This window comes from Felis catus, chromosome E2, assembly GCF_018350175.1.
Source record: "Felis catus isolate Fca126 chromosome E2, F.catus_Fca126_mat1.0, whole genome shotgun sequence".
In the NCBI taxonomy this organism is placed as follows: Eukaryota; Metazoa; Chordata; class Mammalia; order Carnivora; family Felidae; genus Felis; species Felis catus.
Window position 1 is genome coordinate 28,223,806 of NC_058382.1, and position 15,938 is coordinate 28,239,743.

General features: G+C 55.5%; 1 protein-coding gene across 7 annotated transcripts in view; it reads left to right on the forward strand.

Annotated features, from left to right (window-relative positions):
* Nucleotides 1-13: 13 nt before the first annotated feature.
* The window catches only part of ADCY7 (adenylate cyclase 7), a 59,844-nt gene continuing 43,919 nt past the window's right edge, over nt 14-15,938 (forward strand). The window contains exon 1 of one of the 7 annotated variants that reach the window (XM_045047183.1): nt 14-500. The gene's annotated coding sequence lies outside the window, so the exon portion shown is untranslated. Of the gene's footprint in view, nt 501-2,016; nt 2,119-2,311; nt 2,426-9,976; nt 10,001-14,887; nt 15,133-15,938 lie in introns of those variants that run through there. The other 6 variants (XM_045047182.1, XM_019819728.3, XM_045047188.1 and 3 more) reach the window with 6 other exon arrangements.

Genomic DNA, 15,938 nt, shown 5'->3' on the forward strand with positions numbered 1-15,938 from the left:
GAACTGTGTGAGATCATGACTTGATGGTGTCCCGCTGACAGTTTTTCCTCAAATGGTAGGCAATTCATGCGACACTTAGACACTGAAGAAGTCACTCCTTTTCCTCTAGGATTTGAAGTGCCCTCCTTGTCACTAAATAAACTCACCTGGATTTTTAAACAACGCATATTTGCAGACCCCTCCCCAGGATCAGAACCTCTGGGAGTGGGACTCCAACTGTATTTGGAAATCAATGCCTTCGAGCCTTGCCTCCCAGGCTGGCCCGACAGCCAGCCGCACTGGCACCCCTGGGGAGCTTGGTGGAAATTAAAATTCTTGGTAGCCACTCCAGACACGCTGAATCAGACTCCGAGTGGGGCCCAGCAATGTGTGTCTCCGCCAGGCCTCCGTTCCATTCTGACGTTGGCTCCAGTTTTCCAGTCACTAACCGAAGGCAACATGCAAGGGGGCACTGGGAGCTGGCCGCAGAACAGAGGGTGGAGCCCGCTCAGCAATTAGTGGTAAGTTAATGGTTCGCACTGATGCAAGCATTGTGTTGAACTCGCTTTCCCCAGCTCCGTTTTCCTGTCTGCTGTCAGGAGAGTTGGTCATAGAATTGCAAAAACATGACACACACACCACAGGGTGGGAAGTCACAGCATCGCTCCCCACACCCCCCATGTGCCACAAAGGGCCCTGTGCTTGAAGAGCACTGTGCTTGAAGAGGCAGAAGGAAGAGGCCTGAGGGCGAGCCCGGCACGTCCATCCCGGGGCCCAGGGTTCACCCTTCACTCTCTTCAGGCTTGTCCTTGGCCCACAGGTCACACCAGCCCGGAACTGAGGCACCCGCTGATCTTGAGGTCTGGGGCAAACTTACTTCCTGGGCTCTGCTCGGGGGCGGAGCTGCAGGGTGGGCGGGGCGAGGTGCAGAAGCGGGCTGATGAAGATTAGGTGCGCCCACCACCTCGCCCCCCGGCGGGGATTCCCATTTTCCCGCGCAGGGAAGCTCCAGCTGCTCAGATCTTCACCTGTGAGCACTTGGGACGCAGCAGTGACCTCGCCAGGGTAGCGGCCCAGCTCCGGCCGGCAAGGCCAAGTGCCACCCTCTGGAAGCCCAGAGGCAGTGGGAACTGAACTCAGGGAATCAGGGCACTTTTGCTGCATTTAAGAGCTAGGAGTCTCAGCTGGGGACCATCTGGGGACCATCTGGGGTGCAAATCAGATTTCCACCTTTCAGCATCCCACCATCCGATTCCTTTCCTCGGCCTAGTTCCAAAGCAGGTGTCCTCTGGGCTGGCTTCTAGGCCTCCTGCAGGGTCAAGGCACAACCACCAGACCCTGGGTGTCTCTTCCCTGTAGCGTCACTAATGTACCCGGCTCCTGGATTTCATCACGGGGCACCTAGTAGACCAGAGTTTCTCCAACTGCTTGCCATAGGATCACCTGCCTGTTTGTTAAACTTCACATTCTCAGTAATCTTTCCTGTGGAACTGTGGCTAGGGCCTCTAGGGTTGGGGCCGGAGAAACAGGCCTCACACCTGCCCATGTGACCCCACTCTGAGCCAAGTGGGCACCTAGGATTCCGTAACAGGCATAAGTGCTGTTTGGACAAGTGGACTCATGAAGGTGTCAGTTTAGCGCTCTCCTGGTCTTGATTACCCCTTCAGTCGGTCTCCTTTGTCCCTCCCAGCTGTGACTCAGGAGCGCTTTCTTGCTCACCCAGCCTGGGTGCCTCGGAAACAGGGCAGATGTTTTTGCTGCCAACTCTGGGGCCCCACCCTGGGTTGTAGGCAGCTGTGAGTGGGGTCACCATGGGGTTAGCCGCCTACCTTCTGAGGATACCTACTTTCTTAGGCGGCTTTGTCTCCCGGTGCTCAGGGCGGTTCCCACCTCCGGACCCCCCAGGAGTTGAGAGAGGCAGAAAGTTTCAACCTAAGTTTCCTTCATCTTGACAGCAGTGCATTAGCCCGAAGTCTATAGTTCCTTCTAGAAAGGGGCGTTCCTGGAGGGAGGGAGGGCCGATCTGGAGCAGAAACAGTTGAACGAGTTTGCTAGAAAGTGTTTCCCTCTGGGGGTGGAGCAGCACCAGGTGCGTCCAAACACGTGCGGGACTTCGAGAAAACAGTAATTTTGGAAAAGGTTTGGTTTCCTGCTCACGTTCTGAGGGGGCCTGGCGGGGTGGCGGGGGGCCAGGGTGGTCGTCCTCGGCATTTCTGATGAAAATCGAGCAGGGCGGTGGCCCGCGGCGCCTGAATGGGGACCGGGCGTCGGACCCCGCCGCGGCCCGGGGCTCTGGGCTCGGGGCTCGGGGCGGCCAGCTGGGGGCGCCTGCGTCCGCTCCGCCGCCCCCGCCCGCGCTGCAGGATCCCGCCCGCGGCCGGCGCGGCCACTCGGGCGGCGGAGGCGGCGGCGGCGGCCAGAGCGCCAGCGGGAGAGGCGGCGGCAGGTGAGCGAGGCCGAGGCGGCGGCGGCGGCTGAGGTCCGGCCCCAGCGGAGGGGGAGGCGCGGCGGCAGCGGCCCCGGGTGGGGGAGCGCGCGCCGCCGTTCGCGTCCCCGGGCCCCCGCGTCGTGGGGGGTGTCGCACGGGGTGTCTCCGCGCTGCTAGCCGCCCGACGGCTCGGCCCCACCCAGGCGGAGACCCCGGGGGGGTGTAGGGCGGGGGCGGTGTCGGCCGGCGGAGCCTCCGAGGGAGGGGGAGTGGAGGCCGGAGGCCGGGCGGGGCGGCCCCCAGACCCTCGGAGTCATCCCCGCTCCCTGCGCTCTCCTCCTCCTCCCCAGGTTTGGGGTGGGTCTTCTCGGATGCTCCCTCTACCCCCTCCCAGCTGGGGCGGCGGGAGACGCTTCCCAGACAGAGACCCCGCTGGGTGGAGCTGGGGCCCAGCCCCACTTTCCGGATGGCAAAACTGAGACCTGCCAGAGAGACACGGCTGTGGGCCTTCCCCGCCCTCCACCTCGGGCCCGTCATCTTCGGACCTCTGTTGGCAAGCTGGTTGGCTTGTGATGGTACAGAGGGGGCTGGTTGGTTAGGTTTCCCAGACTTGGACAAGGCCCGGGACTCTGGGGGCCATTAGAGCTGTTTAAAGTAAAAATACCTCAAGGGGAGAAGGCTCAGTGAGGTCCAGACCCGGCATGGGGTTGGATGCAATTCAACCACAGCCCAGGGTGAGCAGGACCCCTCACCAATTAATGGGGGGTGGGGATGGGAAAGCCAGCAAGGCAAGCAGCTGCTGGCCCCTGCCTTGGACCCCCACTGGGGGAAACCTAAAACCTAACCCTTTCACTGAAGAAAGTGGGTTGACCCTGGTTGGGGCCCAGATGCTGGAGCCTTTTTCAGTGGGGCTTGACGTCTTTTCTCTCTGGTTTTTATGTGGCGTCCCCTCCCTCAAAGGCCAAGAACTCATGTGCTTTCTGAGTCAAGGCTGGACATGAGAGTGTAGGCCCCATTACTAGAATTGGAGCCTTTCAGATGAGGAACACAGCTGTCCTGGGTGGTTAGGCTGTGCAGAGAACATCCAGACCTGGACCAGCGTACTGAAGCACCCTCAGACCTGGTCCGGGGTGATGCTCAACAGAGGTACGAATGAATGACCAACAGGACTGCAGTGGTCTCAGGGCATGAGACTGAGGGGGCTTTGGGCTGTTATTCAGTCCCTGCTTTGACACATGGGCAGCTGCCTTCATAGTGGAGGAGAACTTGTCTGGTGTGGACCTGGGCTATGCGGGGCAGACCCCAGGTGTAGCTAGGAGGCCGCACAGAAGTGGCCAGCTGCGCCTGGGGTGGGGTGGGGGCAGCAGAGGTGGATACTAGGTGCCTCCCCTAGTGCTGAATGTTCAGGATCTACACACACACGTTGGGTTCTCTTCCCTCAGCCCTCGATGTTCTCAGGCTTTTGAGCTCTTGGGCCCTTTATGGAGGAGGGCAGGGAGAGGTGGGATTTCTCCGATTTCTGAGGCCAGATGGCTTACAGGGCCCTGGAACATCCCTTGTATCATTTGATCTTGTGAGTTAGGGCTGGAATGACTAGCCCCATCTATAGGTGGGAAAGCTGAGGTCATCAAAGGTCTCGTAACAAGTCAGTCCTGGATCTGGGACTAGGGCCTGGCTTCTGGTTTTTCCATCCTGTTCTGGTGTGGCTCTGGTGAAATCTGTTGGAGTATACATCAGGAGCCTGACCCTACCCCAACAGGAAGAGTCTCAAATGCTCCCCAAGGGGAAAACACATTGCCTGGCCACCTCTCCCTTCCTCCTGTTCCTACCTGTTACCTGAGGGTGCTGTGGGGCTCTGCTGCTGATCCCCACCTCTTGGATCCTTTTCCTCTGTACCTGGGCACACAGGAACTGGTGTTGGGGGATAGTGGCTTCTAGTGGTCCATGGCTGACTCCAGTAAGGGAGCCTCAAGTGGCCAGCCTGGGCGCAGGAGGCAAAGAGCTGAGTTAGGCAGGGGACCTGCCCTCCTAAGTCCATTAGCCCACTGGGGAGACAAAGTGGTTGCACCTTGACCCCAAACACCTCTGTAGGGAGAGCCTCACACAGCAGGCGGGCCAGTCTGTGCACTGGACGGTGGAGGAGGATGGACAGCGAGAGGCCACACTGGGACATCTTTGGGGGAATCTGGTGATAGATCATTTTCTTATTCATGCTTTCTGTATTTTCAAAGTTGTCTGCAATGAGGAAGAAAGGCAAAACGTTCTTCCCTTTTCATTTGCTCTGGAGAAATTCTGGCAGTTCTTGCTGCCTCTGGAACTTTCACCCAGAGTTTGCAGGTCTGGTCTGGGGGCAGACATAAACTTGCAAATTTAATAGGGTGTCCAATGGGAAGGTGCTAGGATTTTGAATATTTCAGCACAGATTAGCCTCAGAACTAACAGAACTGCCTGGAACTCAAGCAGAAGACCACATCCTAGCTGGTCTGTTGCAGAACTTCTTGTTGGCAGTGTTGTCTCTCCCACTGTGAGTCCGGAGGGTATCTGTGGCTCACGACCACCTGTTGGGGGGCTGCTGAGGGCTGGCTGGCAGGTGGATGGGAGCTAGGGGTGATGGCAGCTTCCAGGCCCTGAGCCACATCCATTTGGGAGCCAAAGAGAGTGGTTTCCTAAGCTGCTGCCTGGCCTAGATTGGAATTGAGGATAGGGGCTCTGGGCCCAGAGAGCACTTGATGACTTCATATCCCTGAGGGTCCTCACTGAGGAAGCAGACTGTGTGGGATCAGCCCCCTCTTAGACAGCTGACCTCAGGGGTTCCATTCAGTGCTGGCGGGGGGAGGGGGGGTTGGGTCGGTGGGTCAGGGACCTGGCCTGGGGACCCCTTTGACCTCAGGCTTTGTTTCTGGGACATTTGCCTTTCTCTGCCTCTTGGACATGGACATTTGAGCCTGAATTGTCACTTTAAGAGGGGGAAGAAGAAAGGCAGGAGCCCTGGTTCCCTTCCACCCTCAGCCTTCCACTGCCCTCTCTGTCTTCCAGCTTATTATAGAGGGGGCTAAATGGAGCGCCACAGGGTGCGGTGGTGGGAATTGGGCCAGGGCCATTGCCAGGTGCACAGAGCTGGCAGCAGGAGGCCACTCCTTCAGTTAATGACCACCTGCTGAGTGAGGTGGCTGTTTGCAGAGGGAGCCACTGTTTTCAGCTATTAACAACAAAGGCTATTATTTGCAAGGCCTGTGCCTGTCAGACAAGAAGGCAACCTCTGGAGGGGACCTCTGGGGCTTGAGTCTCAGCTCCACATTTCCTGGCTGTGTGACTTTGGGCAAGTGCTTCAACTTCTCTGAGCTGGTTTCTCATCTATGAAATGGGGACACTAAGAGCAATTATCTTGAAGGCCAAGGAGCGGTTCCAGATTAAAGTTGACCAAAGAGACAGGACAACCAAACGCAGTATGTGAAACCCAAGCTGGAAAAAAAAAAAAAAAAATCATGTAAAGGACATTGTTGGGACAGTTGATGAAACTGAATATGAACTATAGATAAAAAGCATTGTATCAATGTTAAATATCCTGGTAACTATCTATGTGGGTCCTTGTTGTTAGGAAATATGCACTCAAGTATTTAGGGGTAGAGGGACTTAGTTCAAATATTGATGAGAAACACCTATACAGACAGGTAATAAAATGAGACAAAATGACAGAAATAGGTAAAACTGCAAAAAAAAAAAAAAAAGTGTAGGGGAACTCCTTGTGCCTTTCTTATAACTTTTCTGAAAGTAGTACTTATTTCAAAATACAGAGTTAAAAAAAAATGCCCATTGGGGCACCTGGGTGGCTCGGTCGGTTAAGCGTCCGACTTCGGCTCAGGTCATGATCTCACGGTCCGTGAGTTCGAGCCCCGCGTCGGGCTCTGTGCTGACAGCTCAGAGCCTGGAGCCTGTTTCGGATTCTGTGTGTCTCCCTCTCTCTCTGCTCCTCCCCTGTTCATGCTCTGTCTCTCTCTGTCTCAAAAATAAATAAACGTTAAAAATTAAAAAAAAAAAAAAAACTTATGGTCAGAGTGAAATGAGATTGATTCATGTTACTTAGAATGGTGCCTGGCACTCAGGACACATTAGCTGTTATTGTCACTGTTGCCTTTTATTGTCATTAGTATGGGCAAAGTGTATCTTATTTTCACAGTAACCTGTGTGATTTTTCCACTCTATAGATGACACAGTTGAAGTCCAGGGAGGTTAAGTGGTTTGCTCTGGGTCACACAGCAGTGAGTCCAGAGTGCTGATAGGGGAACTGTGTACAAATTAGTTTGGATTCGTTGCCAGAATCCATAATTATGGGATTCTACACAAAAACCCAGATTTCTAGTCTCGTTTGCCAATTCACAGGGCCTGTAGCACTGCCTACATTCCCACGAGGCCAGCCAGTCTCACTTGTGATATCCTGTCTGGCCTCTGGGGTTCTGAGTTTGCTGTCCTGTCGTGCCCAAGGCTGGGGTCCCCTCCAGCATAGTGGCCAGAGCATCCTCCCACACCCTTCTCCATCCAGTGGGTGCTACAGGGCCCATACTCAAGTAACCGCTGTGTGTATGTGGGGGGGGGGGCGGTGGCGCTGGGGGTTGCCAGGGAGGAGGGAGAGGAGCCTGAGGCTTTGTGGCTTCAGCCTGCTATGCCCTGTCATAGCTCGGTCCTCCCTCAATCCTACCTGCAGCCCTAAGCAGTGTGCCTGGCTTTTCCAAAGGGATGCATGGAATGCTTGGCTGACACCCCCACCCCACCACCCCTCTCCCCCTGCCCCGTGACTTGAGTGCTGGAGGAACTCACTGAAGGGTTCCCAGCCTGCAGTCTTCATCTCGGCTTGGTGTGTGTAGGTGGGTTGTCATTTATCCCCCCTGGACCCCTAGTTCTTCCTCCATAAAATGGGGTTTTACCACCTTTCTGGAGGGTGATCAGAAGGATTCAAGGGGCCAGCATGTCAGCCTTGAGCAGGGTGGATTTCTGCATATGTGGCTGCCCCAGTGTCCAGCCTCCGAAGCCCCTGGTTCCCCACCAGCCTGGGTGCAGGGTCAGTAGGTGCCCAGGAGGAGAAGGCATACACGAAGGTCAGAAATGGGCGAGCCTGTCCACAGGGACTGCAGGAGGGCAAGGCTGGGCAGGCATTGTCCACATGACCTTGTAGGTATGTATGCCTTAGAGTCCCCATCTCACAGAAAGGGAGACCCCATGGGGATGGTGGGAGGAGCTCACTTGGTGAGTCTCCCCAACAGATGGGGAAACTGAGGCTTAGCAAGGCAATGTGACCTTCAGATGGCCCATAGCCATTCAGCCTCTCCCTCCTCGGCCCAAGGCTCTGTGCTGTGTTCCCAGGAGGAGGACAAAATCAGCTGGCATCTTAAGTGGCTTTAATTTTTTATGTTAATTACAGAAATAATTCACATTTATTAATGAAAGATCAGAAAACTTAAGCAATAAAGTGAGGACAAAAACTGCAATCTACTCTTTGAAGTAACCCATTAACGTACCAGCGTATGTCCTTCCAGAGGACTTTTTCTTTTTTTTAAAACAAAGGACACGAAAACAACCTGCTCATGACAAGTTTCTTCACTGTCCTCTAAGGAAAGTTCGGTGTGTCCAACGCGCCCCCACGCTTTGTGAGTGCCGTCGCTGGGCTTCTCAGACCCCTCAGGCCGGCCCAGCATCTGCTACACGAGCCGCCCTGGTGGATTTTCTCTGTGCCCTGTGGCTGGACATCTAGGTTGTGCCTGATAGCTTTGCAGTAGGAGCGGCCCCCCGAAGAGCCGGCAGCGAGGTGTGGGGATTCTCTCCCGGAGGGTAAAATGAGGCCGGGGCGGCTTTGCAGACAGGACGCAGGTTTGCGGAAGGCGGCGTCTGGGGGCGTAGAGGGCGCTCCGCCCCCTGGAAACTGCTTTGTGGTCAGAGGATGAGACGGGGAGGGGCTTTGCGGGGAGAGGGGTTAATTGTCGCTGGCTGGTACTGCAAGCCTTTAAGCTCCCGTGGGGGAGGTGAGCGGAGGCGGAGGCCAAGGAGGCCGTGTGCCTGTGCCCGGTGCTGGTGGTGACTGTTGGAGCCTGGGACCCTGCAGCCGCCCCTGCTTCCTGCAGAGCGGTCTGGGGTTCAGGTTGGAAGCTCACCCTGGTTTGGTGGTTTGCGGGGTGGGGAGCTGTCTCCGCCCAGCCCCATCCCCCTTCCAGCAGGGAGCAGGCGTGAGTCTGGTTTTGTCACTAGGTTCTAGTTCTGAGACGACCCCTTCCCCCCCCCCCCCCCCCCGCTCGTGAGTGGACCCCTTCACTGCTGACACTCAAATGAGACGACAGGTGCCAGAGCTGTTTCACCATTTCACTGTGGAAAAATTACATGTCTACAGGGGAAGACAGAATAGCGTGACCACCCCCGTATACCCATCCGCTAGCTGCCACCCTTTCCAGCTCTTGGCCAGCCTGGAGTCATCCCTGCTCCCACTTGCTGTCCCCTCCAGACCTATCACTTACTCTGTACAAATTGTAGTGTATATAGGGGCGCCTGGGTGGCTCAGTCGGTTGAATATGTGACTCTTGATTTTGGCTCAGGTTATGATCTCACGGTTGGTGAGATCCCCACTTTGGGCTCTGTGCTGACCTTGTGGACCCTGCTTGGGATTCTGTCTTTCTCTCTCTCTCTCTCTGCTGCTCCCCTGCTCATGTTCTCTCTCTCCCCAAATTAATAAATAAACAAACACCAAAGAAAATTTAAAGTTGTCATATATGTTACTACAAGATAAGGACTAGCCCCCCTCCCAGTATTATTACCACCCCTAAAACCTAGCAATAGTCTCTTAAGATTGTAAGTATCCATTCAAAGTTCAAATTTCCAATTGTTCTATACACATCAAATATATATTTTATTATTTTTTAAATTTCCTAATGTTTATTCATTTTTGAGAGAGAGAGAGAGAGAGAGAGAGAGAGAGAGCGAGCATGAGCAGGGGAGGGGCAGAGAGAGAGGGAGATACAGAATCCGAAGCAGGCTCCAGGCTCCGAGTGTTCAGCATGGAGCCTGATGTGGGGCTCGAACCCATGAACCGTGAGATCATGACCTGAGCTGAAGTCAGACGCTTAATCGACCGAGCCACCCAGGTGCCCCTGTATTTTAGTTTTTAAAGATTTGAGTCCAAAAAAAATAAATAAATAAAAATAAAAAAATAAAAATTTGAGTCCAAATAAAGTCTATATAATGAGATTGCATGGTATTGTTCTCAAGTCTTCTTTCCTCTGTAGGATTGATACTCATTCATTCTCTCCTAGGTGCCATGTTGATTTTTTTTATTTTTTATTTTTTATTTTTTATTATCTATCTATCTATCTATTTATTTATTGAAGCAGAAGCTGGGTCCTTTTTCATACAGTAGAGCCTCTATCATGTGTAACATGTTCCTTCTTCCTGTGAACCTCCTGGAAATATGTAGTTGGATCTGGAGGCTTGATCTAATTCAGTTTCGGTTTGCACAAGAGTACGCTGGAGACAGAGGCAGGGTTGCAGACTTCTGCTGGGAGGTTTGCATCTCCTTTATGATGCTGGCAGCCAATGACGCCCCGTGGCTTTAAGGTAGTAGCATTTTAAATTATAAACCTTTCCGTTTTCCACCTGGTTACAAGTGGGGCTGAGTTTGGCGTTGGGGTCGTACTTCCAGCTCGGGATGTTGTTATATATTTTTTTATTCCTGTTTTTTTTCTTCATAGTAGTTTTACCTGGTACCTTTTAATAACATGGGTAGTTTCTTTTCTTTAGAGAAAATTGGAAAAAAGTCATAAATAAGACAGATCTGAAAATAAAACTGCTAAGTTCTGTCACTTGGTGATAACGCCCAAGATTTACGTACATCCTTCTAGATTTTCTTGTGTGCAAACAACTATATGCATGTCTGTGGTGTTGTTAAATGAGAGATGGCACCCGACGTGCAGGTCCGTGGGCTGGCGTTTTCCTGCTGTGGCATCACGGTGGTGACCCCCTTCCCGGGGACTGTAGCGGGGAGCATGGCCTTCCTCCCTGCCCCTTAGCAGTTCACAGCAAAGCCGGGCGTGGGGGAGGACAGGCGGCTGCTGGCGAGGCCCAGCTGCCAAGTTTTTCAAAGGAAATAAGGACTTTTGGTTGGCAGGGCGGTAGCTTTCACATCTGTTCTTTGAGGATTCTCTGCTGTTGCTCAACGCACTGTGACCCTGGCTGCCCCTTTCCTTCTCCAAAGCCCCGTCGCCCGAGCCTGGCAGGGGCTGGGGCCGTCAGGGTCGTGGGAGCCAGCCCCCTGGGCTCTGGTAGGCCATGCCACCAACATGATGTGGTGTTGTTCATCTCTCCTTGTCCTGGCATTGGCCCTGTGACAGGCGGCAGATTTCTGCACAAGGAAGGACAGTGGTTGAGAGAAGCTGAGTTTAATAGCTAAGGTGCTGTTTACTTAGCACATGTGTTTATTTGGAGTGGCTTTGAGGCTCACTCCAAGTCGCCCCTCAGGACCACTGGTTACATCCTGTAACTTGTAACCAGTTGCATGACTTCAGCCTGCCCCATCTCCCCTGGAAACCCAGTTTCCTGCCTGTTGAGTGAAGGAGTGAGCAGAGCGTGTCCCTATGTTCCCAGCCTGGGAAAGAAAAGGATCCCAGCACATCCCTGAGCCCACAGCCAGGAAGAGATGAAGGCAGAGGGGCTGGAGGTGAGTCGATGCTTTGGAATGCACCCCCCCTCACCCCTGGCCCCGCCGAGTGTGAAAGATGATTCTGGGAGTAGGGTGAGTAATGGGGCCACAGGGCTGTGTCTGCTTCAGCGAGGCACCCTCCATGGGTATCACACCACAGCCCTCCTGCCCAAGAGCCTGGAAGAGCTGGGGCCAGTAGACGGGCCTTCCCAGTGCTAAGCCAGCCTGCTCTGTCTTCCCAGGCAGGTGGGCAAAAGGGGACATACGCGCTGCTGGTGCCACAGAGGGGGTGCTGGGTTTCTGCTCTATGCTCTTGTTGGGAGAATCTGAGTGTGGATCAATTAGGCAGAAATGTCCCTGAGGGCCTCTGGAGTGCCTGGTGCTGGGGAGAGGTGCGTCTCATGGGAGAGAAGAGGTGATACTTGGTCGCTCCTGAGCAGGCAGGGACGCTGTGGCCACAGGGAATCATTCTACCTGTGACCGGAGCTGGAGGCTCTGCTTCCAAGGTGGCTCAGCCACAGGGCTGGCGGTGTGGGGCTGGCTGGAGGGAGGGGCCTCAGTTCCCTGCCACAGAGCTGCTTGAGCGTCCTCACAACATGGTGTCTGGCTTGCCCCAGAGCCAGTGAGCCAAGAGGGGGCCAGGGTGGAAGCCACTGTGTCTTTCGTGACCTCAGAAGTCACGCGTTGTGATTTCTACACTATTTTGTTGCTTCTGAAGGTAGTACAGGAGGGGCATGAACACTGAGTCGGCCTCGTTTGGAGGCTGACTACCAGAGTGGCAGAGATGGCATGCATCTTGTTTCCACGTAGTTTCAACGGAAGTCCCAGAACTGAATCTCATTGGGCCACTTCGATCAAGTTCCATGCCCAGTCCTCACTGGACAGTGGTCCTGGGCCCACCCTTGGAGGGCTGGTTCCCCACAGGAACAAGGTGCTGTTACCAGAGTGGAAGTGGATGCTGCAGAAGGAGGGTAGCACTGTAGACCGTCTCTGGAGAGGCCCATGGCACTGTGTGGCCCAAAGGCGGTAATGATGGGACACTGGCGAAGGCTTCCTGGAAGAGGTGACCTTTGTACTTGTCTTGGCAAGATGGGTGGCATTTTTATTTTTTTAATGTTTATTTAGTTTTGAGGGACAGAGAGAGAGTGTGAGCAGGGGAGGGGCACAGAGAGAGAGAAAGACACAGAATCTGAAGAGGCTCCAGGCTCTAAGCTGTCAGCACAGAGCCCGACGCGGGGCTCGAACTCACAAGCCTTGAGATCATGACCTGAGCCGAAGTCGGACGCTCAACCGACTGAGCCACCCAGGCGCCCCAAATGGGTGGCATTTTTGACCATTTCATTTTGGCTGTGCCCTGGTGGTCTGAGTCAGGACATGAAAGAACGAGGTGTGGAATGTGGGCTCGGGGATGTGCTGGGATCCTTTTCTTTCCCAGGCTGGGAACATAGGGACACGCTCTGCTCACTCCTTCACTCAACAGGCAGGAAACTGGGTTTCCAGGGGAGAAGGGGCTGGCTGACGTCATGCAACTGGTTACAAGTTATAGGATGGAGCTAGGGCCTTCTAACTCCTAATCAGGGAGGATGGAAAGATGAGTTGTAGGGGGTCGGGAGGAGGAGCCAGGACTTGACTCAGGAGGCACAGAGAAGCCACGGAAGGCCTCTGACCAGGGCAGGCATGCAGTGGAGTGGTATCTGGAGTTTGGAACTGAGAGAACACCCTCTGGCCTCCCTCCGCTTCTGACTTTAACTTAGCGCTTACTATGTGCCTTATACGCATTTCTCACATAAGCCTCCCAGCCTTCTGAGGAGTTGGGTGACTGTACAGGTGGGTTCCTGGGCTGCCAAGGTTGCTCAGGGGGTCTCTGACTCTGTTGCTCTGAAGCCTCTTCATCCCGCATCCGTGGGACAAGAGGCTGGCTTGGTAAATCGCCAGCCTGGTTGCTCAGACCCCTTTCCGGGTATGGTGAGCCCCCTGACTTTAGGGGAAGGAAAAAGTGTTTCCCTGCTCACACCCCCTCCCAGAAGCCTGCCTGGAGTCCGAAATGCGATGGGTGCTATGGGGTTTCTTCCCGAGGGAGGGGCTTGTCATCTGGTGTCAAACGAGGCCAAGCTGTTGGCTCCGGGCTCTGCGTTATTTGTCCTTTGGCCGCCTGACAGCCCTGTCTGCCTTGTTTTTGCTACGGTGTTATGCCCTCTTGCCCACTGTTTCGTGGCCTTGCCACTTTCTACAGCCTGTGGCTCCCAGGTGGCTGAGGTCTCTCCACCCTGAGCTCTGGACCACGTATCTTGTCTTTATGGGTGGTTGTCCCAGACCTTTGGGCAAGCCGTTGTGGGCATGTCTCAGCCTGGGGGTTTGGCTGATGGGGGCTGTGTCCAAGTCACATTTGTGTCCGCAGCACCAGAGAGGGGTCCTGCCCATGGGGAGGAGGGCAGGTGTTCCTGAGAGGAACAGAAGAGGGTTGGGGCCATGCCTGCGCCCTGGCACCTGGAGTGAACAGAAACCAGTTCCTGGGCTGATGCTGAGAAAGCCTGAGCTTGCCCCTCCTTTGGGGGAGTTTGTTCGGCAAGTTTAGGAGCGCTGAGTACCAGGGCTTAGAGGTCTCTGGTGAGGGTACCCACTGAGGAGGGGGTAGTGGGGCTTGGAGTAGCCTGTCCTCAGGGAAGCCTTTCTTTGGCCCCAGGATGGTCACGGGTGAGTGTTTGACCACAGAGTCAGATAGACCTGAGTTTGAATCCTGGCTGTGCCTTTTGTTAGCTGTGTGTGCTTGGGCAAGTGAGTGGCGTCTCTGAGCCTCAGTTTCCTGCTCTGTAGAAGGGGCATAATAGCAGGACCTTCCTTATGGAGCTGATGGGCAGTTATGTGAGGCCGTCCCCAATGCCAGCACACAGTCAGTGTCTAAATGCTGGTCGTAAAGCACATTAGCCTGTGTGCACAGATCCTGTCTGCCAGGACCTTGAAGTCTGTCTGAGGGCTGGGGTGTCAGGTGCCCAGTGGCCAGGGTTGGGGACGTAGCAGGTTGGAAGGTTAGGGTCTGACCACTGCCTCCTCTGAGGAGGGAGCTGAAAGGGGGGTCTGGGGAGGGTGGGAGTGTGAGCTGGGAAAATCGGGCTCTGTTCTCCACTTTGTTACCAAACAGTAGGTTCTGCTGTCAGAATAAAAGGTAGAAAGTGATCCCAGGCCCCCAGGTCACATGCTCAGCGGGTGACTGAGGACCAGCAGTGCCTTCTTCCTCTGTCTTGGGAGGCTTCCGCTCCCTGCTTCCCAGCCCTTTATAACTGCCGCCTCACAGCTGAGCACCACATGATCCCAGTGGGGGAAACTGAGGGCTGGCAAAGCAGAAGGGGCTTGATTCCTGGCATCCTGGGGCCCAGGGCTGTTGGGATTCTTTGAGGGCTCGAGCTGCTTGGAATAGGGGCTCCAGGCATGGGGGCAGCTGGGAGATGGAAAGGCAGCAGATGAGGCTGGAGACCTTTGGCCTCTCAGAGACGGATGAAGCCCCCTCACTAGGTGGGTGGGGAAACTGAGGCTCACGGCCTGTCTGTGAGTGGCAGAACCAGCACGAGGCTCTGTGCCAGGCTGCTCTCTCACTTTTAATGCTCATCAAGGATGCATTTGCTCCTGGCCTCCAGCCGTCGTCTCGGGCCTTCTAACGGAGGCTTGGTGCTCGTTTTATTTTCACTTGTTGAAAATTGTTCCAGCTTAAAGCTTCCAATTTCCATGAAGTCATTGGAGCCAGGAGCCTGGCCCGATGCCTCCCCCCACTTGTGTTGAGGGCCCCGCTGCAGCTGGGAGCGCCCCCCCCCCCCCCCCCCCAGCCCCGGAGGCGCTGAGCTGAGGGTTCGGCTGTAGCTTTTGTGAGGCGGCTGCTGCGGAGCAGGAAGTTGTGGGTCCCAGATGCGACTTGCTCTCGTAAGGTAGCCGGGCGAAGGCGGCCTCGCATGTGTGAGCCTGGACGCGGGCCGAGAAGGGGCGGGCGAGGGACGGCCCACCTCCACGCCGGCTCCTCAGACCCTGGCCTGGCCGTCCGGGGGCCCCGGAGGAGAGCCAGGTAAAGCGGGCTGTGGGGACGGGGCGCCATCTGTCCCAGCGGCCCGGGCTGGGCGGGGGCCGGACAGGGTCTGGGCCGCGGGAGGTGGGGCGGTTCCCGGACACAGGACCAGAGACCGCTGGTCATGGGCTTTGCCCAGCTTGACGAGGAGGTGCCATCATGACCGCGGGGCGGGGTGGGGAGGGGGTGGGCCTGGACGTCTGGGAACCGTGGACTTGCAGATGCCCGCTCTGCCTTTCAGGGTTGTAATTTCACACTTACAAGCCCGCTTCTCTGTTCTCAGTGATGGAAGGATCGTCGGGGGAAGGGCAATCGAACTTCTTTTGTGAAGTAAAAATGAATAGCCCCCAGGCAAACTCTGAAAGTGCTACATGCACCAGAGACAGAGAAGCAAGACGCCCCGGGAAGTGGAAGGGTCTCCCTTTCCCTCCAGCCCCTCCCAGTCTAAGGCCCCCGGGGACCAGTGTGCACCACTGGGACTAGGTCCTTCTGGATCATTCTGTGTGCTCCTCCAAACACATGTACACAGGGCAGATCAGGTGCTTCGCTTCTGTGTCACTACCTGGGGTTCAGGGCAGCTGGCACTGGGCGCTTCCTCTCTGGCCAGCGCTTGGGGGAGGGGAGCGGAGGGGTGAGGAAAGCAGAGGGCTGGGCCGGGCCTCCATGCACGGGGCCCCTGGCCCCGAGGCCTGGCCGGAGTCCAGGCGGGCTCTGCTCCGATGTCTGTGTGGCCGTGGGCTGTCTGCCACAGACATGCGGGTGGACGGCTTGAGGGTGGCAGCCTAGAGAGTGACTAGACCAGCTTT